Source organism: Ranitomeya variabilis, chromosome 2, assembly GCF_051348905.1.
Source record: "Ranitomeya variabilis isolate aRanVar5 chromosome 2, aRanVar5.hap1, whole genome shotgun sequence".
In the NCBI taxonomy this organism is placed as follows: Eukaryota; Metazoa; Chordata; class Amphibia; order Anura; family Dendrobatidae; genus Ranitomeya; species Ranitomeya variabilis.
The window spans coordinates 456,611,264-456,636,720 of record NC_135233.1 but is presented as its reverse complement, the minus strand read 5'-3'; the positions used below and the strand labels follow the sequence as shown (position 1 = coordinate 456,636,720).

At 43.4% G+C, this 25,457-nt stretch overlaps 1 protein-coding gene across 3 annotated transcripts in view; it reads left to right on the top strand.

Moving 5' to 3' along the window:
* Positions 1–25,457, top strand: part of PC (pyruvate carboxylase) — a 473,285-nt gene that overhangs the window by 48,292 nt on the left and 399,536 nt on the right. Inside the window, exon 1 of one of the 3 annotated variants that reach the window (XM_077287355.1) lies at positions 2,366–2,510. The exons of 1 other annotated variant lie outside the window; for it this stretch is intronic. The gene's annotated coding sequence lies outside the window, so the exon portion shown is untranslated. Of the gene's footprint in view, positions 1–2,365; positions 2,511–5,702; positions 5,824–25,457 lie in introns of those variants that run through there. One more of the 3 variants, XM_077287354.1, reaches the window with a different exon arrangement.

Below are 25,457 nucleotides of genomic sequence, written 5' to 3'. Positions count from 1 at the left end.
AAAAAGAGTTTTTCAGGTAACTGCACAACAATATTCCCATCATGGATTAGTTGTACTAAAGGTGTCCTGTAGATGACCTTTCTTCCAGGGTGGTACTGTGGAGACCGCCAAGCTTAAATATGGAGACCTTTAATCCAGACAGCATTCGGTGTCTTTTCCTTCTGGAGAAGATTCTGATTTGGCTAAACAGTCAAAGTCATTCGTCAAGGCTTGGTAAAAGGTCAGCCATTGACTTCTAGGGTAGTTACCTCCCAGGGCACTTGGTTATCTAGAAGAGACCTTGCTTTTTTGGTGAGGAACTTATTGTAGAGTGATGTCAATTCAGATAACCAGAAAAAGAAAAATTTGCTGCCAGAAGGGTCTAAACACATAGGATAGCTGGTAACCATTGCTCTTTCGACAGTCAATAAAATCTCCAAACTCCCACAAACATGTCCTTTTGGATCAGCCAAGCATCCATGGGTTTTCATTGGGGAGAGCTGGTTATCTCTTATACAAAAAAAGAAGGAGGGCATGAAAATTAAAACTGCCTACCATTATTTCTCTCAACATCATCTTTCAGGGAAAAGTTGGAAGGCCTCATACAAATTAAACTGTTGGCCGATCCCACCAATATCGAAGAATTTGCCAACTTTTTTCTAAAGTGTATGAGAGCTTTTAGAGTGGCTTCTTATAATAATAATAATCTTTATTTTTATATAGCGCTAACATATTATGCAGCACTTTACAGACATTATCATCACTGTCCCCAATGGGGCTCACAATCTAAATTCCCTATCAGTATGGCTTCTGAACTCAACACCATTTTGGCCAGTCACTACCAAAAACAGGACAAAAAAGTGCTAATCTGAACTGAGGTTTAAGGGGTAATGTCTCTCCTTGTGGAAAATGAAATGCCTAAAATGACAGTGTAAGGAGACTTATAGGCCATGTAATCCTAATCTGGGAGCATTTCTGTACATGGGGTAGTCAGGGAATATAGCTGTGGACAGAAGGATTGTTTGGCCAGCAGTTTTCTATTGTGTATGGGGACCTTAAGAAATGATGGCACTTTGTTGAGATCTAAGATACTTTTGCCTTCAAGAGGCCAAAAATGTAATCCCAACAGAGCCAGTGCTGAAGGAAGTCTTGTAGTTTAGCCGGGATTGAATTTAGAAATGGCTGATGCTATAGGCTATCAGACCGAAGGTCTCAGTGTTCTTTGCCTTGTACGTGGTGTTTCTGGGCACAGGAATCTCTAGTCAAGCAGTTTGCCACAGAACTAAAGAAGATGAAGCATAACACCGAAAAGGGTCGAATGAGATCCATATTGATGGGTTCACTTGACAGTCCAATGTGTTTGGCAGCGCCAGCCAACTGATGATTGGGGGAGATGTCCGATTTCGTAATGCTGATCTCATTGCTCTTCCAGAGATAAGCTGCCAGTCCATGTGTCAGCCAAGCGCTTTCACATAGAGAACACAGGAGCACTTAGCCAAATGACTGCTCCTCTGTATAGGTATAGTTGGCTGACGTGGCTGTCGGCCAAGCGATCAGCCAAAGCATTGTTCGTCCGACAGCCATCTGATGTGCCTTGCCAGCTTAAATGTACAATTGTCTATTGCTTTGAAAAGCAAGGTTTTTCTTCTCCAGAAGTTCTAGTCTCATCAAGACCACTGTGTTATGGGCAGTAAGGGATCAAGTCCCTACAGGATTTGCCGATCTGCATCGTGGAGTTACCCGACTTCATTAATTTGATATAAGTGCAATGCCCGGGACTAGTTTCTCCATATAGGAGGCGTTTTGAAGCTGTCATCACCAACAAAGACTTTTGAACAAAGTATTAAATACGTGTCAATAAGAGTGTTCAATACTTTTTCTCATTATTACACAAAACTTAATTTATTGACATCTATGGTTTGATTTCTTTGCCTGTGTGGATTGGATGGGTTGTTACCGACATCTGGTGAGAATTTTATTTCAAGAGCACCTTTAGAAATATATTTACTTAGAAAATTGCTGATGTGTTAAACACTTATTTCACCCGCTGTTAAAGACCACAAGAAAGTGTGACTTTACAGACGTAATTATTTTTTTCTCAATTTGGAGCATTAACACAATTTTTGCCTAACTCAATAAACCAATGTAATGGCTCATTTCTCATCAGGATCCTTTAAAAACACATAGGGGTAGATGGATGAGGTTGGACTCTTTGGGTAAGGCCAGGTGGAGAGGCCAAACCTCAGCTGTGGGGTGAACAGTGGTTGATGCAGATTTAAAATTTTTCAAAATACTTGGTAGCAACTACGATTTTCGGCTGCTGTCAGGCCTTACTCTTGTTGGGTCTATTCTCTTTAATATTGGCACCCGTTCTCACTCACAACAGGCGGAGGAAATAACCACATCCTGACGTGCATCAGCTCAGACCATAGGAAAGAAGAAATGTCTGAGTAAATTCACACCTATTTTCACATTCTGTTCTGGTGTCGCTCCTTCAAGGACAAGGACTCTTGGAAATATTCTGGAAGAAGGTGAGTTATCTGTGCAATAAATCTTCACAGGCAAGAAATCATTGTCATCGGTGTACCTCTTCTTTACAGCAACTGCATTTGTGTCACTGCTCCGAATAATATTGTTCTGTTTTTCTGTTATCTGTGTTCTTTGTTGGAGTAAAGGTAAAACTTGAGAGAAAAACACTTGTTATAATCAAAATGGCACGTTGTAAAAAAAATTTCAAGAGCAGAGTCGCATATAGACAGCTGCCCCCGTGACCTGTGTTCCCGGTAGTCCTTCTCGTAGAGCCGGCAGGTCTTGTGTTGATGGTTTGAGGACGTACGTATATAAAGTTGCATAACCAGTTTACAAGAAAGGATGTTATTTGCATAGGGACATTGAGGTCACTATTATGGGGTCATAAAAACTAAACCAATTTAAGCTTTATCTTTTCTAGTAATTTGGAGAAACTAGATACGGAACTTATGGTGTTTTTCTCTATTCGAAGACATTTTAGGCCATAGGAAGACAAATGCAGTAAGGCCGGCCATACACATTAGATGGCTGATGCTTCGGCTGGCCATTCGGCCAAAGTCATCTCATCCGACTCTCCCATACACAGGAGGTCTCTCTCGGACGAGCTCCTGAGTTCTCTATGTTTTGGGTTCTCATTATGATTTAAAAAGAGAAAACACAGTAGTTTGACAATAAATGGCTTCACCCAACCACTAACCATGTGTGGAGAAAAAGTTTTGGTGTTATCATTACTATTCTCTGAAAAAAGGCCAAGAAAGCAAAAATTCTGCCAGGGTATGTGAACTTTAGAGTACAATGAGAAAAACTTCTGATCAGAATTTGATCAGCGAGGCATCATTTATTCCCATATGTGAAGAGAAATTTTTTTTTCCACCTTCTCCATTATGACATACGAGTGCTGTCCGTTTTTGTCTTCAACCCATAGATTTGCTTTGCCGATTTTGATCCACCCCTCAGATAACAATCGGACATCTCTCCGATATTTTTCCCAGACCTCTAGGCCCGAGGAAAAAAAATCAGACATGTTCACAGCCCCATAGAATATCATACATATGATTGCTATCCATGAAGACCATAGTTAGCACTGGTACAAGAAAATTGCACATGTGAACCAGCCCCTACTTATTATCAAAGCTGATAGCTCATCATGACCTACGTAAGCATTTTCTCAGCTGCAATTTGTTATAATAAAGTAACATGTAAAGCGCCATGGAATAAATGGCGCTATAACAATAAACAATAATAATAATCTATAATATACCGCTGGGAGCGTCACTCTGTCCGAAGCCTTTATAGACTGCGCAAGCGCCGGCGCAGTCTGGACCCCACAGAGTGACGCTCCCAGGAGATCGCGGTATGCGTAAGCACTGAACGCACACCGCGATCTCCAACGGAGAAGCAGGGACGAGCCAGGAGGGTGAGTATGCTATATTTACCTGTCCCCCCTTCCATCGATGCGCTCTGCTCCATCCTCCACATCCTCTGCTTAATGCACTCCGCCCTCTGACTGAACAGTCACAGCCAGAGGATGTGGAGGATGGAGCAGAGCGCATCGATGGAAGAGGGGACAGGTAAATATAGCAAGTGCCGGGGGCCTGAGCTAGCGGCGACTCCGGCACCTGACCCCCACAGCGGGCCGGTGTCCCCGCCTGCTCAGGCCCCGAGCACTCGGCGCCCAGCACAGCCACGCACAGCCGCCCGCACTCAGCACCGCCATGCACAGCCGCCCGCACTCAGCACCGCCACGCACAGCCACCCGCACTCAGCACCGCCACGCACAGCCGCCCGCACTCAGCACAGCCGCCCGCACTCAGCACAGCCGCCCACACAGCTGCCCGCACTCAGCACAGCCGCCCGCACTCAGCACCGCCACGCACAGCCGCCCGCACTCAGCACAGCCACGCACAGCCGCCCGCACTCAGCACAGCCGCCCGCACTCAGCACAGCCGCACTCGGGCAGTAGAGCCGGAGAGAGAAAGATGGGAGCAACATATGGCAGAATGGAAACAGGAACAGGCATAATGGGTGCAGCACATTACAACAGAATGGGGGCGCAGGATGGGAGCAGCACATGATAGAATGGGGGCACGGGAAGGGAGCAGCACATGACAGAATGGAGGCGCGGGATGGGAGCAGCACATGACAGAATGATTGCGCACGATGGGAGCAGCACACATGACAGGATGGGGGTGTAGGATGGGAGCACATGACAGGATGGGGCGCAGGATGGGAGCACATGACAGGATGGGAGCAGCACATGACAGAATGAGGGCAGAGGATGGAGCAGCACATGACAGAATGGGGGCACACACATGAAAGGATGGGGGTGTAGGATGGAGCAGCACATGACAGGATGGGGGCGCAGGATGGGAGCACATGACAGGATGGGGACGCAGGATGGAGCAGCACATGATAGGATGGGGGCACAGGATGGAGCAGCACATGACAGGATGGGGGCGCAGGATGGAGCAGCACATGACAGGATGGGAGAGCAAGATGGGAGCAGCACATACCAGGATGGAGACCATATACCAATATAAATGCTCGCCACCCGGGCGTAGAATGGGTTCAATAGCTAGTAATAATAATAATAACATAAGTCAGTGAGGATTCAAGGGCACTATGATAGGGAGAAGTTGGGGGTGGGAATTTTGGGGGCATGGCCTATATTAAGGATGGGACATGTGGTGGTGAAAAATGTGATAATTTTTCTCAGGAGTCCAGAAATTAACTAATGAGGAGATTTCGAAGCTCTGTGTCGTCGTGTTCAGACCCTCATCAATCACACCCTACAAAAGTCTATGTTTTGGTTCCTTTTTTTGTTTCTGTTTGCATATTTTAGTACTTTTGGCGATTTTGGATATATCTTAATACTGGGTATAAATGGGTATGGCGTAACTGGAATAATTCCAATCGCCCCCAGGCCATGGAGCCTTATGGGACCCAGAAAGTCCCTTTTGGCCTATATGAAAAGATCACCACTATTAAATATTTCAATATTTGGGGGCCCCTTTAGAGCTTTTGCATTGGGATCCATGAGTTCCAAGTTACATCCCTGGGTGTACAGTATATTTTTTTTTATCACAGAGTGAGTTATCAGAAAAGGATATAGGGCAATCACTTTCTCGTGCCGCTCCTCCGGTAAGACAAGCCCACTGGATTCATGATGAAATGTGTTTGCTTCCCTGGGGCACAAAGTACAAATACTTATCTCACATGTAGTAGAACTCGTTGTTTGACTCCACGTGTATAAAGTCAGCAGTCAGCACAACTTCTCCTAAACCCTGAGCAGACCACAGAGGAGCCCACCCCACGGTACGTACTGGAGCCTTGTCATAGCTGTTACATAGCGGCAGCGTCTTCCCTGTGTTAACTAAGAACACATTGATAAGACAAAATCTACAAAATCTTTTGCTTTGAAGCCAGGAGAACACTTGTGACGGTCATTCACCCTTTGGTTCATGTTTACTCAATTGCAAGGAAGTGCAATATTTTTATTTTTAAGTAAACTTCAAACTTTTCCAAAGTTTTTAGTTTTAGGCTATGTACACACGTCAAGATTTCTTGCAGAAATTTCCTGAACAAATCCGGACATTTTCTGCAAGAAATCCGCATGCGTATTTTTTGCGTTTTTTTCAAGTATTTCTCGCGTTTTTGTGCACTTTTTTTTGCAGATTTTTCGCGTTTTTTTCCGGAGGTTCTGGGATGCAATAATGTAGTGGAAAATCCACAAAGAAATCAGCAAAATTAATGAACATGCTGCGTTTTTTTTCGCGGAAAACATATGCACAAAATATGCGGAATGCATTCTAAATGATGGGATGCATATGCATGCGTATTTTAAGCATTTTTATCGCGTTTTTATAGCGAAAAAATGAGAAAAAAACGCAAAAAATCCGGAACGTGTGCACACGGCCTTAAGATTTTATTTTTAAATGATATTTTACAACTTAAAATTCACAAGATAATGATAATAAGAAACTGTAACAGGATTTTTGGGAAAGTTTCATACAAAATATGGAAGATCCGAACTGGAAGCGAGTTTCGAATTGCTTGTATTTTCAAGATTGTTAGTTCTTGTGTTGTCAGCCCCACGTGCTGCTCTCAGATCAGCATCTGACAGCAGAAAAGTGCTGATGTCTTAGCAGATAGCGCTTGTCAGCCGGAACAGATGAGTTATTATTCGTGCCTGAGAACATGTAGGAAGCGGATGGTCATTGGCTGATTTGCTCCCCTTTATATGTCGTTGTTTTATCCATTAAAAAACAGATATTGGACAGAAACCTCAAAAACTTAATTATGTTAATAGGGAAAATGGTTTTGGTTAGATCATGATGGATCATCACAGATCATGATGAATTCTACCTGATCATAACTAATAATAATAATTAATAATAATAATTTTATTTATATAGCGCCAACATATTCCGCAGCGCTTTACAACTTATAGAGGGGACTTGTACAGACAATAGACATTACAGCATAACAGAAATCACAGTTCAAAATAGATACCAGGAGGAATGAGGGCCCTGCTCGCAAGCTTACAAACTATGAGGAAAAGGGGAGACACGAGAGGTGGATGGTAACAATTGCTTTAGTTATTTGGACCAGCCATAATGTAAGGCTCGGGTGTTCATGTAAATCTGCATGAACCAGTTAACTGCCTAAGTATGTAGCAGTACAGACACAGAGTGCTATTGACTGCATAAAGTGCATGAGAACATGATGCGAAAAACCTGATTATGTTTTTTTTTTTTTTAAATAGGCCACACAGGGATAGTTAGGTTAATGCGTTGAGGCGGTAGGCCAATCTGAACAAATGAGTTTTTAGGGCATGCTTAAAACTGTGGGGATTGGGGATTAATCGTATTAACCTAGGTATTGCATTCCAAAGAATCGGCGCAGCACGTGTAAAGTCTTGGAGACGGGAGTGGGAGGTTCTGATTATTGAGGATGCTAACCTGAGGTCATTAGCGGAGCGGAGGGCACGGGTAGGGTGGTAGACTGAGACCAGAGAGGAGATGTATGGTGTTGCTGAGCCATGGAGTGCTTTGTGGATGAGGGTAATAGTTTTGTACTGGATTCTGGAATGGATGGGTAGCCAGTGTAATGACTGGCACAAGGTAGAGGCATCGGTGTAATGGTTGGTGAGGAATATGATCCTAGCAGCAGCATTCAGGAAAGATTGGAGCGGGGAGAGTTTGGTAAGAGGGAGGCCGATTAGTAGAGAGTTACAATAGTCCAGACGAGAATGAATAAGTGAAACAGTAAGAGTTTTTGCAGAGTCGAAAGTAAGAAAAGGGCAAATTCTAGAAATGTTTTTGAGATGCAGATAAGAAGAGCGAGCCAGTGATCGGATGTGGGGGGTGAATGAAAGCTCGGAATCAAGGATGACCCCAAGGCAGCGGGCATGTTGCTTTGGAGTAATGGTGGAACCACACACGGAGATGGCAATGTCAGGCAAAGGTAGGTTAGTAGAGGGAGAGAACACGAGGAGTTCAGTTTTTGACAGGTTCAGTTTCAGATATAGGGAGGACATGATGTTAGAGACAGCGGTAAGACAATCACTGGTGTTTTCTAAAATGGTCGGCGTGATAACAGGAGAAGAGGTGTATAATTCGGTGTCATCAGCATAGAGATGGTACTGGAACCCAAATCTACTGATTGTTTGTCCAATAGGGGCAGTATACAAGGAGAAGAGGAGGGGGCCTAGGACTGATCCTTGAGGAACCCCAACAGTAAGGGGAAAGTGAGAGGAGGAGGAACCAGCAAAAGATACAGTGAAGGAGCGGCCAGAGAGATAGGAGGAGAACCAGGAGAGAACGGTGTCCTTGAGGCCAATGGAGCAGAGCATAGTGAGGAGGAGCTGATGATCCACAGTGTCGAATGCTGCGGAGAGATCCAAGAGAATTAGCATGGAGTAGTGACCATTAGATTTAGCTGTTAGTAGGTCATTAGAGACTTTAGTGAGGGCAGTTTCAGTAGAGTGTAAAGAGCGGAAGCCAGATTGAAGAGGGTCGGGAAGAGAGTTATCTGAGAGATAGCGGGTAAGACGGGAGTGGACCAGGCGTTCGAGGAGTTTAGAGATGAAGGGAAGATTAGAGACAGGTCTATAATTAGCGGCACAGTTTTGGTCTAGGGGTGGTTTTTTAAGTAATGGATGTATGATGGCATGCTTAAATGAGGAGGGAAAAATACCGGAAGTGAGAGAAAGGTTGAATATTTTTGTTAGGTGAGAGGTGACAGCCGGGGAAAGGGACTGGAGGAGATGTGACCAAATGGGGTCACTGGTGCAAGTGGTCACTAATGTCTAATGTCCTCTTCATCATAGGTCCAAGACACCACTGTGAACAGAGCACCAGATACAAACTGTAGTATAAAGGGGACCTGTCACTTGACATGAAAAAAATATATATAATTTTTTTGTTTTAATCTGGTGTAAATGCCGCTGTTCTCTAGAGTCCGACGTTGTTTTTCTTTTGTTCCTGCGCCTCTCCGTTCCTGAGATATGGCCTCTTCTTACCTGAATCTTTTTTTTAGCAAAGTGGGTGTGGTTCTCAATTCTCTGTGGGTGTATTTTTGATGACCACACCCTTTTTATCTTAAAATACTAGATTTACATACAGGAATTAAGTGGTCATATCTCAGGATCGGAGAGGAGCAGAAGCAAAAGAAAAACAGCCCCAAATTCAGGAAAACAGTGGCATTTACAGCAGATACAAAAATTACAAATGTGTGATAAGTGACAGGTCCCCTTTAATTTCGGAATAAATTCTCATAGTAAAAAAAATGGCATGTAGACTTTACTGCATCGCAGACGTGTGTTCAAGGCACACAACTCAGCATGTATACTGTAGCTCTTATCTTTGTCAACTGTTTTATTCTTATGGTACGAAGGGAAAGTATTTCTAATAGGGTATCTTTCACCAGGTATTTGCCAAGTAATCTGAAAGCATAAAAATGTAGGGGAAGAGTCCCTGATTCCAGCAATGTTTCACTTACTGGGCTGCTTAGTATAATTTTAATAAAATTACAGTTTTATAGCTGCAGATTATATCTAGAGAACTAGTAAATCTGCTGCCATGTAGTCCAACCCCACCCACACCACTGATTGGCAGCTTTCTGTGTACCCTGTGCATAGTCAGAAAGCTGCCAATTAGTGGTGTGGGTGGGGTTACACAGGGCTCAGCATTCAGAGAACTGGTAGATCTGCAGCAGAGAAAACAGTGATTTTATAGGAATGACCGCAGGCAGTATTGTGACACATTGGTGTAATCAGGGTCTCTGCCTCTACGTTATGATGCTCTCAGGTTGGGTAACAAAATTTTGGTGACAGGTTTCCTTTAACATCATTTGCAGTCTCTGGAATTGGGCAAATGCCAGTATATGATACAATCAGGTGAAGGCATTGTCTATCCAAATAGTGTTATGTCATTCATGGAACAGGGGTTGTTTTCACACAGGTAAGGTTAGTCTGTTTGGACAGATGCCCAAATTCTGACATTTAAAGGGTAGAGTAAACAAAAAGTGAGGCAGACTTCATTGCGTAAAGCTTTAAAGCATGTCTGTAATTTCAGGTAACTTAGAATAAGCTTTAATGAGTGTGTTGATGAAGAATAACACTATTTATTGCCACAATATGACTTGAATCCTGCATGTTTCACCAGTTTTCGCCTCTGCAGGCTTTATCCCTAAATTTCTGTGCTACTGGGTAGAGACTAGTTCTATGATTTCCCCCATACACAGCACATACACACAGAGATGTATTCCTGATCTTCTTTCTCTGTAGCAAACAGAAGCATCAGCAGGAAGACATTATACAGCAGTGCTGAGCAGTGTAGCTGTGCATCCAGTTCTAGAATGCAATACTAAATTGCTTGCTACATAAGCTTCAGCAAAAATCTTTTTCTCTGCCTCTCCCTTTTGCTCACTCCTTCTTCTCCCTCCCAGAAGTGGAGAAAGTTATACTACAAATTTTCATATATGCGCTCGTTCTGTTGATATATGCAATGTTTTGTTAAGTTAAATTTACTGGCCGAATGCCACCAGCACATGACCAAGATCACTTAATGGCATTTTTAGATAGGCCGACAACACTTCCATTCGAACAGAGCAATAATTAATACGATTGCAATTGTGCTGCCGACACATGTTTTCGACAGCACGTATCCTGTTTATGTGCTGCTGAAAATGATGATTTTTAAGCAAGTTTGCAAATTATTTCAGCAGTGATTTCCAGTTTGTTAGGTAATCCCTGCAACGAACAGCCACAAGACACCTAGCCATGGGGACTCGAACATATTTTTTCGAGCACGCCGAATACACTCAGTTAGCACCCAAGATGTTCGCTCATCACTACTGTCCTCCTCTTCCTTGATTGACAGTGCTGTCTCTGTTGTAATATCCTACAGGATAGTTAATCAATGGAGAAGTAGTGGACAACCTCTGAAGCATAAATGATAAAGCCGATTGTCTCTGTGCTGGCCACATGTAAGATCATTAGTAGACCCATTATCACCGGCTTGATATTTTCTCATTTGGTATAACTAGTTTCCACTCATCATCACTTCCTTTCTTCAATTTCTAAATCACGTGACATTTTTATGCACATTTAGGCCAGTGCCGTGCTTTTCATAATTGTATTTCCCTTCATCCAGCTTAACCTTAGCAAGCAATTCAAATCTTCTTACAAAGAAGCTGACCTGAAAGTCAGTAGGCGGCAGTCATGGTTAGGGATTGTATAAAAGCCCATTCAAAATGCAAAACTTTTTACAATATAATTTTCCACTTTTTTTTTTCCAGCAGCCTTTATGACTAATGTAACAGTAAAAGTATTTTCTATACATAAATGTTGGCAGCCGGAGCTGAGAACAGGGAGTTACCGGTTTTATAAAAAAAAAATTCTGAGAGCCGGCGGCGTAAAAAGTGAAACATTTTGGCAGATATATTCTTAGTTGATTATTGCTAAAATTGTGACCTTGTCCACATTTCTTAGTATATGGCACTTGAAGTGCCAAGTTAGGCCTCTTTCACACTTCAGTTGTTTGGCGTCAGTCTAAATCCGCCATTTTCTTCAAAAAACGGATCCGTTTTTTTTTCGACGGATCCGTTTTTTTCCCCATAGACTTGCATTAGCGACGGATTGTGACGGATGGTCGTCCGTTCCATCCGTCATGCGACGGATCCGTCAAAATTTGGCGGACGTCATCTAGACATTGACCGTCATTGCAACGTTTTTTGTCTGCGTTGAAATGGCGGATCGCGACGGATCCGTCGCGTCTGTCATTTCATAGAATGGCCACCTATGGGCGACGGATCCGTCGCGACCGTCATTTCGGCGGATCCGTTGCCCCAATCCCTTTTTTCAATTTTTTTCAATTGCGCATGCTCCAAAAAGTATATACAACCCCCGAGTAACGGATCCGTCAAAAAAACGGATCCGTTACATCCGTTTTTTCAACTATTGTGACGGATCCGTCGATCCGTCATTATGGCGGAAGTGACTGACGCCAAAAAACTGAAGTGTGAAAGAAGCCTTACAGTAGATGACGTGCGGTGATCTGAGCTTAAATTGCAGGAAATTACAAATCTTTAATATACTCCAATTATTATTATGAAGCAAATGGTTATAAATGGTGGAAGTGAAACCTGTGAACGGTCAGCCATTTATGACGTTGGCTGTGGATTCAGAGTGGCATGAGCTAAGACGGTTAATGAAATATTTTATTTTTCCCTTCTCCCATAATTTGTTTCCCGTCTATCTTTTGTTTCTACTTTTGATAGACTTCTGTAACCTCTAACCCCGAATTTCCGACTGGGGCTACATGGCTACTTTGGCCATGACTCACACTTGCATGGAGAAAGGTCGACTTATGCCATTGTTACATCACAAATGTGATTGTTGAGACCAGCAGGTGGTCTAAACTCTGACATGCAAGCAGGCAAGTTACACACTTCCGAGATTCATAGTCCAAGTGTGGACGTGACTCCAGACCCAAAATCATTAGCTTTATGAGGTCACTGAGTTCAGGGTTAAGAGTCCGTGGCCAGGTAGGACATCACAATGCGTATTCAGACCATGAATATTGCATACCATGACCAAAGTCATCGTGTAGCCCCTTTGGTATAATGTGATAAAACTTAGAGTGTGTCTATAAGGGCTCAAGCAGATGACCATATGACTCAGATGAGTGATATCTGTACTTTTGACAGATAGCTCTCATCTCCATGTTATTCTTTGGAGCCGTGAACATGACCGATTTTATTTCCTCTCATCAAATCGTTCCAAAGAATAGATTACAGCACACACGATTTGCCTCCAAATCGTATGGCACTCAACCATTCACTTCTATTGGTCTGTGAAAAACATCGGACCACCCTTGGATGACATTTTCACGGACAGACTGAATGAAGAAGATAGAGAAACCTTTTTTTCCTAATTCTCTACATCTAAGAAAATCAGATTGCACTATGACCACATTCTGATCCCCTGATGAAGCTGCACGCGAAACGCGCTTGGGGTTCTGGGCAGTGTGGTCTGATCACATAATGGCACATGGTGTGCATAAATCTATCTCGTTTTGTTTAGATGTCTCTATAGAGGGAAATACATGTACTAATGGTACCGTCACATTTAGCGACGCTGCAGCGTTCTAGACAACGATGCCGATCGCTGCAGCGTCGCTGTGTGGTCGCTGGAGAGCTGTCCACCTTAATCTGAGCTATATGAGACACATTGTTTACCTTTGTCTAGTTAAACCAGTTTATGGAGACCCCTGAAGCTAGTTAGGTATTTACTATGTCTGATAAGCAAGCATTGTGTATATGCTGAATGTAAGCTGGTTAATGATATATATGAGAGATTTTTCACATCTTTATACTTTATGATACTTGATCTATGAATGATTGATGTGCCTGTAATATTTTATAACCACACTGGCCTCTAGTCTCCTGTTTTTAAGGTTTTTTCTATGGGATATATTTTATGTAATTATTGTAGTGCTGTTTCTGATGTAATAATAAAGTTTGAAATTCTATATTAAATCGATTTGGAAGATATTGTTTATTGAAATGCTTGGTGGTAGTAAGCTTGATATGTTGTATTTTGGGTAACTCCAGTATTTGATATTTGTATAAGGCCGGAGACACACTGGTGCGAGAGACGGCCGAGTCTCGCTGGTTAAAAGCAAGCTGTGGCACCTGCATTCCGGAGCTGAGCGTGCAGCTCCATGTATTGCTATGGAGCCGCACGCTCCGCTCCGGAGTGCAGGTGCCACAGCTTGCTTTTAACCAGCGAGACTCGGCCGTCTCTCGCACCAGTGTGTCTCCGGCCTAATACAGATATCGGATTATATATCCAATTATTGGTTTACACTCTGATCAGAGTGTGACTAGCATAATCGGCCCGATTTTCTCGGATGAATGCGGTATCCATACGGTGTCTTGGACGGATGGATATTTTCTCAGATACGGTCCTCTGCTCTGGCCCTAAAAGGCAGATTTGTTGGAAAAATGTCCATATATCTGCACATGCTGCAGAAACAACCCCTTTTGCTTCTTTCACACTAGCGTCGGGCTCGGCCCGTCGCCGTGCGTCGGGCCGAGGTCCCCGACGCTAGCGTTGTCTCCGCCGCACAACGGGGGCAGCGGATGCATTTTTCCAGCGCATCCGCTGCCCCATTGTGAGGTGCGGGGAAGTGCGGGGAGGTGGGGGCGGAGTTCCGGCCGCGCATGCGCGGTCGGAAAAGCGGACCGTCGTGAGTAAAAAACGTCACATGTAACGTTTTTTGCTCCCGACGGTCCGCCACAGCACGGCGCAACCGTCGCACGACGGTTGCGACATGTGTCATTGCGTCGCAAATGCGTCGCTAATGTTAGTCAATGCAGAAAAAACGCATCCTGCAAGCACTTTTGCAGGATGCGTTTTTTCGGCAAAACGACGCATTTGCGACGTAATGCAGTTAACGCTAGTGTGAAAGTAGCCTTTCATGCATGGAGGCATTTGTACAAATCCTTATCCTTTAAGTACGGCCACATCTGGTGAATATACAGCAGACTTTGCCGTCTGATTTCACACGACTGATATTCAAAGACCAGAACGGCAGCGAATCCTTTGATCTAATATGAATAGCCTCATAAGCATTTAACAACAATATATAATGTTCATTCCGCCCTCATACAGTTAGTATTGACCTGTGTTAAAGGGCTTTAAACAGCAAATTGATGTCTTTTATTGTCCATTGGTGCTCGTTATGGGCAGAAATATGTTCCTAACTAGTGATGAGCGAGTATACTCGTAATTCAAGATTTCCTGAGTATGCTGGGGTGATCTCCGAGATTTAGTTTCTGTTTCCATAGCTGCATGATTTGCAGCTGCTAGACAGCCTGAATACATGTGGGGATTTCCTAACAAACAGGCAACCCCCACAAGTATTCAGGCTGGCTAGCAGCTACAAATCATGCAGCTACGTCCACAGAAACTGAATCTCTGAACACTCACAAATACTCGGGAAATCTCGAGTAACAAGTATTCTCACTCATCACTACTCCTAACTAGTGATGAGCAAGTATACTCGTTGCTCGGGTTTTCCCGAGCATGCTCGGGTGTCCTTCGAGTATTTTGGCGTGCTCTGAGATTTTGTTTTTGTTGACACGGCTGCATGATTTGTGGCTGCTGGACAGCTTGAATACATGTGGGGATTGCCTGTTTGTTAGGGAATCCTCACATGTATTCAGGTTGTGTAGCAGCCGCAAATCATGCAGCTGCGTCAGCCCAAACTAAATCTCCGAGCACGCCAAAATACTCGGGAGGACATCCGAGCATGCTCGGGAAAACCCGAGCAACGAGTATACTCACTCATCACTACTCCTAACCCATTTATGCCCACCTTAAGGGACATCTAGTCGCTAGAGTTGATGTGAACCCTAGGTCCCGGTCTATTGCCCACAGCTGAAAAAAACAAACAAAAAAAGGAGCGCCAGTCCAAGAGCAGAGTGAGTCCACACAGGGAGATGGGAAGCTGAAGTATTCATATCACCCCTTCTTCCAGGTCAGCCTCTCCTCTTTGCACATAGACCAATTCAGTGGAAGTTAAACCATTTAATATATTGGAGTGATTGCCACAGCGTTGCTTGTTTATTTGTTATTGGGTTGTAAAAGTATTTTTATACATTAAATTAATTCTGCGAGTCTCTTGTTGGATTTTGCAATCACTCCCGTATACAGTTTAACTTCCACTGCATTAGTCTATGTGCAAGGAGGAGAGGCTGACCTGGAAGAAGGGGGGAGAGGAATCTTTGTCAGCACGGTGGCGCAGTGGTTAGCACAGCAGCCTTGCAGCGCTGGAGTCCTGGGTTCTAATCCCACCTTGGACAACATCTGCAAAGAGTTTGTATGTTCTCTCCGTGTTTGTGTGGGTTTTCTCCGGGTTCTCTGGTTTCCTCCCACATTCCAAAGACATACTGATAGGAAATTTAGATTGTGAGCCCCATCGGGGACAGCGATGATAATGTGTAAAGCGCTGCGTAATGTGTTAGCGCTATATAAAAATAAAGATTATTATTATAAGATTATTTATTTGAATAAAGTGAAGCTTCAATCCTTCGACTCACTGTGCTTTTCGACTGGCGCTCCCTTTATTGTTTTTTTCAGCTATCTTACAATACGGCACCTGATTAGGATTTCTCCGGACGTGGTAGCAGCAGGCTTATTGAGTTGAAACAAAGTTGTACACATTCAAGATGTCTATCTAGTGAACAGTACAGACCAGTTTGGACACACCTTCTCATTTAAAGATTTTTCTGTATTTTCATGACTATGAAATTGTACATTCACACTGAAGGCACCAAAACTATGAATTAACACATGTGGAATTATATACTTAACAAAAAAGTGTGAAACAGAAAATATGCCTTATAGTCTAGGTTCTTCAAAGTAGCCACCTTTTGCTTTGATGACTGCTTTGCACACTCTTGGCATTCTCTTGATAAGCTTCAAGAGGTAGTCACCGGGAATGGTCTTCCAACAATCTTGAAGGAGTTCCCAGAGATTCTTAGCACTTGTTGGCCCTTTTGCCTTCACTCTGCGGTCCAGCTCACCCCAAACCATCTCGAATGGGTTCAGGTCTGGTGACTGTGGAGGCCAGGTCATCTGGCGTAGCACCCCATCACTCTCCTTCTTGGTCAAATAGCCCTTACACAGCCTGGAGGTGTGTTTGGGGTCATTGTCCTGTTGAAAAATAAATGATGGTCCAACTAAACGCAAACCGGATGGAATAGCATGCCGCTGCAAGATGCTGTGGTAGCCATGCTGGTTCAGTATGCCTTCAATTTTTAATAAATCCCCAACAGTGTCACCAGCAAAGCCCCCCCACACCATCACACCTCCTCCTCCATGCTTCACAGTGGGAACCAGGCATGTAGAGTCTATCCATTCACCTTTTCTGCGTCGCACAAAGACACGGTGGTTGGAACCAAAGATCTCAAATTTGGACTCATCAGACCAAAGCACAGATTTCCACTGGTCTAATGTCCATTCCTTGAGTTCTTTAGCCCAAACAAGTCTCTTCTGCTTGTTGCCTGTCCTTAGCAGTGGTTTCCTAGCAGCTATTTTACCATGAAGGCCTGCTGCACAAAGTCTCATCTTAACAGTTGTTGTAGAGATGTGTCTGCTGCTAGAACTCTGTGTGGCATTGACCTAGTCTCTAATCTGAGCTACTGTTAACCTGCGATTTCTGAGGCTGGTGACTCGGATAAACTTATCCTCAGAAGCAGAGGTGACTCTTGGTCTTCCTTTCCTGGGGCAGCCCTCATGTGAGCCAGTTTCTTTGCAACTTAATGGTTTTTGCAACTGCACTTGGGGACACTTTCAAAGTTTTTCAGACTGAATGACCTTCATTTCTTAAAGTAATGATGGTCACTCGTTTTTCTTTACTTAGCTGCTTTTTTCATGCCATAATACAAATTCTAACAGTCTAGTCAGTAGGACTATCAGCTGTGCATTCACCAGACTTCTGCTCAGCACAGCTGATGGTCCCAACCCCATTTATAAGGCAAGAAATCCCACATATTAAACCTGACAGGGCACACCTGTGAAGTGAAAACCATTCCCGGTGACTACCTCTTGAAGCTCATCAAGAGAATGCCAAGAGTGTGCAAAGCAGTCATCAAAGCAAAAGGTGGCTACTTTGAAGAACCTAGAATATAAGACATATGTTCAGTTGTTTCACACTTTTTTGTTAAGTATATAATTCCACATGTGTTAATTCATAGTTTTGATGCTTTCAGTGTGAATTTACAATGTTCATAGTCATGAAAAAACAGAAAAATCTTTAAATGAGAAGTTGTGTCCAAACTTTTGGTCTGTACTGTAAGTGTTTTGTTTTTTCACTCCTCCCTCTTCAGAAGTGCTCCTTTTCAGCCTTTTTTCTTACTTTTTTATTGGTCCATTGGCAACGTCATTGATCTATGGTCTCTGGATGGAAGCCCTGAAAATATATTCTTACCTAACAGCATCCGTGGCTCTTCTTTTGGTCTGCTGGTTTGCCGCAATGTCACATGGCATCATGCCGCTATGATGATATCGCGCCAGGCTGGTTAATCAAACCGGAAGCTGGGGATTATGTGACAGAATACGCAGTTTTCCTGGCTCCTATTACTGATATGACCGATGGTTCGGGTCCTGCAAATCGATTTGTACCAACTCTGCAAGACACCCCAAGAATTCTAGTCTCAGGGAAAAAGGAGGCAAACGTCGGTGCTGGACATGACATTAAAGTAGTTGTCCTTTCTTTATTTCTTTTAAACCAAGCCCAAAGCGATCTTAAAAAAGTGTACTCATCCATCAATCCCCACCAGTCTCCTCTCCTCCGGTGGGGATGGCAGGAGGCGACCACTGAAGGCAATTAGTAACCTGGAGAGGAAGCAAGGAGACTGCCCCATAAGGAAACCATTAGTGATGAGTGAAAGTGCTGGGATAAGGTGTTATCTGAGCATGCTCATGTGCTAACTGAGTGTCTTCAGCATGCTCGAAAAATATGTTCGAGTCTCCGCAGCTGCATATCTCGCGGCTTTATGGAAGCCGCAACACATGCAGAGATTGCCTCTTTGTTAGGTAATCCCTGCACATGTTGAATAGTCGCGAGACATGCAGCCGGGGGGACTCGGACATAGTATTCGAGCGCACTGAAGACACTCTGTTAGCACCTGAGCATGCTCAGATAACACCTTATCCCAGCACGTTCACTCATCATTAGAAACCATGCTGAGCCAAGCTTTAAAAAAAACTTTAATTTTCAGGACTTTTAGCTCTCGCCTGATGATCTGCCCATGATGAGTCGTATTTGTGTATAACATGGTCATTTACCATTTGGAAACACCGTGCACCAGGGAAACATCCTTATCGTGTTTTCATGTCCATATATTGCGAGAAGTTATTTTGATTGCTCGGTTTTAGCCGTTTGTACTTGAAAACACGATTAGTCTTTGCTTCAAAGTCCTCGGAGGTGATGTTCCATGTGTCTGATGCAAAAGATGAACTCTGCCCTAAATTAGACTGTCATCCGCAACTGTATTTGTTTGAGCGTCTGACACTTGTTAACTTTGAAAATATAGTATGGACGTTACCTGTGCGGATACACAGATGTTTACTCTGCCAACTGGAGGAAAGAGCACAAGGGTTCAAAGTCTGTATCTAGGAAAGGCGCTTTTCCATTCTTCCACTATAATGAGAGCTTTTGCGCTGATAGCGAGGACACAATGTTCTGTATGTGCAGGTCTGCAAATAAATCCCGAGTACGACGGTAAATTCAAAGACATTTCTGGATCTGTTCCTTTTTTTGGAATCTTTAGGCAAAAACATGTTAGTGAGCTCCGAGCTGGAAGATATAAAGAAGCATTGGATGATGGGATGAATTACACCAGATAGCTGTAGGTCAGATCCTAGCTACGTAACACACAAGTGGTCGGCACTCCGTTCCTGTGGTGAGACAGAAGTAAAACAGAAGGAAACCCCGGCACTCACGTTTTAGTTATTTCATTTAATTATATTCCACATAATCCCCGCAAGATGTTTCAGCCCATCCCAGTCTTTTATCGATTGTGACAATTAACAAAAGCCTGGGATGGGCTGAAATGCTTTGCGTCGATTACGTGGAATACGATTAGATGAAATAACTACTAAAACGTGAGTGCCAGGGTCGCTTTCTGTTTTAGAGCCTAGCTACATACTGTACATTGTGCACTTCCAAAGTGTATGAAGCTAAAAATATACTAGTATTATATTATGGTACTGCAAAATCTAAAATATTGGAACGAGATAATATAGAAGTGTGGCTATGCCAATTCTTGGTGGGAAAATAAAACAATAGCGCTGGTGGGAAGAGAGTTTGCCTTTGTTCTATTGAGCATGAAGTGTGTCCAAATTGGCTGTAAAATGCTCATTCAGCAAATGTGGTTTGTCTTCCGGAAGAAGGAGTATCTGTTACTTCGAAATGCGTCGCATAAATCCCTATGTTCAATAAACCTTTAAAAATAGACGTTTTCTATACACCAGCGCAGGAGATATCCACAAATGCTCCTTATCTTCATTCCCATCGGTGTGACAGCCTGTGGATCCGCAGCAGCCGCACATTGATTTAAAACGTTTTCAATCATGGATCAGGTAGTACAAGCTGATACAAATCTTTTTAATTTGTTTTGTCAGATAAGACCCTATTTGCGCTATTTTCTCCCTAGTGTTTTTTTTTAAATAGGAAAATGTGACTACTCTCTGGCACTCTCCAATCCATTCAGATTAGGCACAAAGTTCGGAGAAGCTCTCCAATCCATTCAGATTAGGCACAAAGTTCGGAGTAGCTCTCCAATCCATTCAGATTAGGCAGAAAGTTCGGACTAGCTCTCCAATCCATTCAGATTAGGCACAAAGTTCGGAGAAGCTCTCCAATCCATTCAGATTAGGCACAAAGTTCGGAGTAGCTCTCCAATCCATTTTTTCCGATTTGTGCCTAGCAGCTTTTGATTTCAGCCTTGATTTTGTACCGGACATGTCTGATAATCCTACCTCAGAAAAACGGGAGAGAAAATTTCCACCGCACTCACATTTTCGGAAACACCTTTCTATTTTCCGGAGTGCCATTCCAATGATGCTATGGAACAAAGGAAAACGGTCTTAGGAGTGCATGAAAGAGACACAGACCAGAGATGGGGTTAAACCACAACGCGTTTCGAAGGAGGATCCACCTGATGAAGACGGATCCTCCGTCGAAACGCGTTGTGGTTTAACCCCATCTCTGGTCTGTGTCTCTTTGATGCGCTCCTAAGACCGTTTTCCTTTGTTTCATTGCTCCCATCCTCCATTGGAGGTTCTCGGCTGGAGCTGCGCTAGAGACCCGATATTCTGTCCACCCCTGGGCTGCTTCCTAAGCGCTCCACATGACCGCTCATCACTGACTCTCATGCCAATGATGCTGACCGACCAGAAATATCCAATGGAAAAAAAAAAAAAAAGGTGGACAGGCACATCTGATAATAAAAAATCTTCAAGCTTTATTTTAAATACACATTTTTAAAAATCCATACAAGGATGATGTGATATAAGAACGTCTGGCGCGTTTCTGGAGCAATGATATTTTATTATTTGATATGCCTGCCCACCTTTTTTTGCATTGGATAAGCCTGCCTCATAGCAGATCCTGGCATAGAGGTCATTTCTGTTCTCCCTAAAAAGCCCCAAAAGTTAATAAGTTATGAGAACGTTATTTAAACAATCGTTCATTTTCTGATGACACATTCCCTTTAAGGAGTTCTATCGAAAATGAAAAGTTCTCACTTATCCAAAGGGAAGGTGATATCTTGGGGATCGTTGAGGGATCGTTCAATTGACCTCCATAGAATCCAACAACAACACTGAAACCCCGCTGCATTCTAACTCTGAACTTTAGAACTCTATTTTTGGGCACGATGGGAGTCCCAGTGGTGAAAGCCCCATTAATCTGAAAGTCATCGTGTATCCTGTGGGTAGGATATAACTTTTCATATTGGCAACAATCCTTTAATGATTTGCTAAGCAAATCCTTACTTCCCTCTCATTCCACAACTATTTAAATTCATAGTGGTCCAGTTTATTAAATCCATAGGCTGTATGGTTGGACTATGTTTTTTTCCATTTCCATGTGTAATGTGAGAGCACCATGATGTAGGGGCTGAGACCCTGATTCCGGCGATGTGTTACTTACTAGGCTGTGTGTTGTAGTTTCAATAAAACCAGTGTTTTATCATCAGGAGATTATCATTGCTGGACTAGGTGTCTCCTGCCTCCTGGTCCTGCTCTGTGTAACCCCGCCCCCAGCACTGATTAGCGGCTGTCAATGTAAAGTGTACACAGAAAGCTACCAATCAGTGGTGTGGGCGGGGCTATACACAGCTCAGCTTTCTGAGCTCCGCTAGATCTGTAGTAGATAAAACAGTGATTGTATCATAACAGCAAGCAGACCAGGAAGTGACACATCGCAGGAATCAGGATCTCAGTCCCTATATCATGCTGTTCTCAGATTAAACAGAAAAAAAAACTGCTGACGGATTCCCTTTAAAACCAGGATTTCTATAGAAGGTCTGAAAGATTAGCTTACACCACAAAACATATAAAATATGTTATTATTTCCAAGGCAATACCAGCAACTCATAAAAGGTTATATGTCCTAGAGGAACTATATATTGTGGATCCTTTGATGCATTGTATCCTTTCATCTAAATAATATAGATTTATTTCTTTACATAGAAAGTATGCAATGTTTGTAAATATCCATGTTGTGAAACTTCGGCAGCCATCATACTCTAATGCAAGGTCAATGGAGCAGTAATGGACCAAACAACCATTTCATCTTGAAGGTCAGAGCCTTTCCAACTCATCCTTTGAGACTTGCATTATAAACCCCCTTTGTTTCTTACGAAAACGCTTGAAAGTGCTTTCTGTCACATAATAGGTCTCTAGGTGGTTATTGATCACGTTGAGCTGAGCTATCAATATTGCAGGATATATTTTTATGGCAAAAGTGTACAATCCATCATGTTTAGCTTCTTTTCCTACTAATCAATACTCTTTTCTAACTGGACACCAAGTATGAGCTAGTGACCATGAGGTTGGATCTGTTGGGATCACTAAATAATTATCTTAATAGCCTTCTTGTTATTGCTCAGATGACTGAGATTAGCACAATCTAGGTTGCCTGCCTCTATCTCAGAAAGCCACACTCACCATAATTATGGTCAATACATTAACTCTCATTATTGGATTGAGCCAAAGTATTAAGGCATGTTCACACATCACATTTTTGCTGCATTTTTACAGCCAGAAAATACAGTATTTTACTGCTCCAGCAAAGCGAATATGATCACTGAAGTCTCATTCATAGGTTCCTTATTTCTTCTTTGCAAATGCAATTCATAGACTTCTCGATGCATTAGGACAGTGGTCTCCAACCTTTCTTACCTTGATAGCCAAATTCAGCTCTGAGAGAGGGCCGCAAGCCTCATCTAGAGACCCCTGGTTAGCTAAACCCATTCCCGCCTCCCCCTGACACAGTATATTATTGGTATTATTACAGCCAAAGTTTTCACTCAAAGAGAACATACTTACATCCTAGGGGGTCCCACCTCCCCCCAATTTGGTATCTTTGCATTAAGCACCCACGGCACTGTCAAATCTTGCTTTACGCACCTCCTCCTCTTGTTGGCAGTATCATCCTATCACCAGCTTAACATAATTACTTTATCCCCCCACTCCTCTTCTAATAAAAAATACATGGGCATGCTGATCCACTCTTCTGTCCAGGGCTACTCACAAAAGTCACCATCTGAAGGACTTCTCTTCTGGTACTGGTTCTCCAAGCTGGCAGATAGTTGCGAGCCTCACAACATCGGCCCATGGCCCTCCTCTTCCAAGACTGGTACATGGGCATGTATATCCACTCTTCTGTTTGGGGCTACTCACAAAAGTCACCATCTGGAGGACTTCTCTTCTGGTGCTCCAAGCTGGCAGATAGTTGTGAGCCTCACAACACCGGCCCATGGCGCTCCTCTTCCAAGACTGGTACATGGGCATGTATATCCACTCTTCTGTTTGGGGCTACTCACAAAAGTCACCGTCTGGAGGACTTCTCTTTTGATGCTGGTGCGCCAAGCTGGCAGATAGTTGTGAGCCTCACAACACCGGCCCATGGCGCTCCTCTTCCAAGACTGGTACATGGGCATGTATATCCACTCTTCTGTTTGGGGCTACTCACAAAAGTCACCATCTGGAGGACTTCTCTTCTGGTGCTCCAAGCTGGCAGATAGTTGTGAGCCTCACAACACCAGCCCATGGCACTCCTCTTCCAAGACTGGTACATGGACATGTATATCCACTCTTCTGTTTGGGGCTACTCACAAAAGTCACTATCTGAAGGACTTCTCTTCTGATGCTGGTGCGCCAAGCTGGCAGATAGTTGTGAGCCTCACAACACCGGCCCACGGCCCTTCTCTGAGATTGTCAGAACCTCGACAATCAGTGGTTGCTGCACAGGTCAGAATCTCAACGTGTCAGAGGTGCTGCTGTTTATAGCCCCATACAGATGGTCGTAATGCAGCTGCTAGTTTGTATCACTACCAGTAACATGATGTCAAGTCTTTAGTCTTGCGGTCGAGGAGGAACTTGTGGTCATCCTAACCGTTTGGAGGAAATCCAAATATTTAGTTTCCTGCTTTCAAAACATCTGCTTGTGTGCAGATAGCCTGAGGGTAAAGGAAGGCATAAAAATCCACTGATCTTGGCTATCACATGTGCACATTGGGTGTCCAAATTCTTCCACCTGTTGGGGAAAAAAGAATCAACATGCTCAATCCTTTGTTCTGATTGGTGGATTCTGGGCAACACTTTCCTCCGTAGACAGAAGACACTCGCATGATCCACCAAACATTCATGCGTTTGGAACACCGAAGAAGAATATCCAATGGCCCGGTGATCTGAAATTGAAGGTGTACGGGCATCTTTACTGCTTGTTTCACAGCTTTGAGAGTCAGAATAGATTTATACTTGTGATGATACAATGTATCTATGTCATTGAAGAAACCCATTGAAATCGGAAGCGGTGACATCTCTTCGCTTTAACTTTTTGGAGAAGAGAGGGTAATCAGCAGCTGACTCTTATAGTTGACCGTTTTGACTACATTTCTACTTGTTTCAGTGCATACATTTAGACATACATATATAATACTACATGCATTACGCTTGAATTTAGTAAAAATATCTTTTATATAAAAGGAGATCATACATGATTGCTAGAATAATAGACGACAGAGGAGAAACAGCAGAGAAATAGTAATAATAACACTTTATGTAGTCAATCATGGAGTTAGAAGCAAATCTCGCTGGTCCTAACCTCTTAGGGTATGTGTCCACGTTCAGGTTTGCTTCAGGCTTTGGTCAGGATTTTATGCAAGTAAAATCCTGACCAAAACTGCACCTGAGGTCACTGGCAGGTCACCTGCGGTGTACCTGCGTGTTTTGCTCATTGTAGCAACATGCTGCGTTTTGAAAAAACGCACCGCGCATGCGTTTTCGCGGCAAAAACGCATGCGTTTTTTAACGCATAGTGGAGTCGGGATTTCATGAAATCCCCTCCACTATGCTGTAACATCTGGACGCTGCGTTTTTGACGCTGCGGAAAAACGCAGCGTCAAAAACGCAGCGTTTCCTGAACGTGGACACATACCCTTAAATGCCGCTGCCATGATTGACCGTGGTGTCTAAGAAGTTAACTCCAATCATAACCATCCATAACCCAGCTGGCGCCCATACTGTATAGCGCATGCTCAGCTCTCGAGCCTGCTCCGTTTGATAAGTGCACACATATGATGTGAATGCGCAATGAATGTGGGCAATATATTAACCCCTTTCCAAAATATGATGCACAGTT